Genomic DNA, 2090 nt, shown 5'->3' on the forward strand with positions numbered 1-2090 from the left:
AATCATTGCATCCCTGGGATAAATGCCACTTGATTGTGGTGTATGATCCTTTTAATGTATTGTTGGATTCGGTTTGCCAGTATTTTGTTGAGAATTTTTGCGTCTATGTTCATCAGTGTTATTGGCCTGTAATTTTCTTTTTTTGTGGTTATCTTTGGTTTTGGTATCAGGGTGATGGTGGCCTCAGAAAATGAGTTTGGGAGTGTTCCTCTGCAACTTCTTGGAATAGTTTCAGAAGGATAGGTGTTAACTCTTCTCTAAATGTTTGATAGAATTCGCCTGTGAAGTCATCTGGTCCTGGACTTTTGCTTGTTGGAAGTTTTAAAATCACAGTTTCAATTTCAGTACTTGTGATTGGTCTGTTCATATTTTCTATTTCTTCTTGGTTCAGTCTTGGAAGATTGTACCTTTCTAAGAATTTGTCCATTTCTTCTAGGTTGTCCATTTTATTGCCATATAGTTGCTTGTAGTAGTCTCTTGTGATCCTTTGTATTTCTGTGGTGTCAGTTGTAATTTCTTTTTCATTTCTAATTTTACCGATTTGAGCCCTTTCCCTTTTTTTCTTGATGAGTCTGGGTGAAGGTTTATCAATTCTGTATATCTTTTCAAAGAACATTTTTTAGTTCCATTGATCTTTTCTATTGTTTTCTTCATCTCTATTTCATTTATTTCTTCTCTGATTTTTATGATTTCTTTCCTTCTACTAATTTTGGGTTTTGTTTGTTCTTCTTCCTCTAGTTGCTTTAGGGGTAAGGTTAGGTTGTTTATTTGAGATTTTTCTTGCTTCCTGAGGTAAGACTGTATTGCTATAAACTTCCTTCTTAGAACTGCTTTTGCTACATCCCAAAGGTTTTGGATCATTGCATTTTCGTTTTCATTTGTCTCTAGGTATTTTTTTATTTCCTCTTTGACTTCTGTGGTGATCCAGTGGTTGTTTAATAACATATTGTTCAGCCTCCACGTGTTTGTGTTTTTTTGCAGTTTTTTTCTTATAGTTGATTTCTAATCTCATAGCGTTGTGGTCAGAAAAGATGCCTGATATAATTTCAATTTTCTTTTATAAGTTTATTTATTTATTTTTGGCTGCACTGGGTCTTCGTTGCTGCATGCGGGCTTTCTCTAGTTGCAGCGAGTGGGGGCTACTCTTCGTTGTGGTGCACAGGCTTCTCACTGCGGTGGTTTCTCTTGTTGCAGAGCACAGGCTCTAGGCATGTGGGCTTCAGTAGTTGTGGCACACGGGCTCAGTAGTTGTGGCTTGCAGGCTCCAGAGTGCAGGCTCAGTAGTTGTGGTGCACGGGCTTAGTTGCTCCGTGGCATGTGGGATCTTCCCCAACTAGGGCTCAAACCTGTGTCCCCTGCATTGGCAGGCGGATTCTTAACCACTACGCCACCAGGGAAGTCCTATTTCAATTTTCTTAAATGTACTGCAGTTTGCCCTGTGGCCAGCATGTGATCAATCCTGGAGAATGTTCCATGTGCAGTTGAGAAGAATACGTATTCTGCTGCTTTCAGATGGAATGTTCTATAAATATCAACTAAGTCCATCTGGTCTAATGTGTCATTTAAGACCTGTGTTTCCTTATTGATTTTTTGTCTGGATGGTCTGTCCATTGATGTAAGTGGGGTGTTAAAGTCCCCCACTATTACTGTTACTGTCAATTTCTCCTTTTATGGATGTTAGCATTTGCCTTATATATTGAGGTTCTGCTATACTGGGTGCATATATGATTGTTATATCTTCTTCTTGGATTGATCCCTTGATCATTATGTAGTGTCCTTCTTTGTCTCTTGTAACAGTCTTTATTTTAAAGTCTATTTTGTCTCATATGAGTATTGCTGCTCCAGCTTTCAATTTCCACTTGCATGAACTATCTTTTTCCATCCCCTCACTTTCAGTCTGTATGTGTCCCTAGATCTGAAGTAGGTCTCTTGTAGACAGCATATATGGGTCTTGTTTTTCTTAATCCATTCAGCCAGCCTATGTCCTTTGGTTGGAGCATTTAATCCATTTACATTTGAGGTAATTATCGATATGTATGTTCTTATTGCCATTTTGTTAATTGTTAGGATTTGGTTTCTAAGTCTTTTTT

Source organism: Phocoena sinus, chromosome 20, assembly GCF_008692025.1.
Source record: "Phocoena sinus isolate mPhoSin1 chromosome 20, mPhoSin1.pri, whole genome shotgun sequence".
Taxonomy (NCBI): Eukaryota; Metazoa; Chordata; class Mammalia; order Artiodactyla; family Phocoenidae; genus Phocoena; species Phocoena sinus.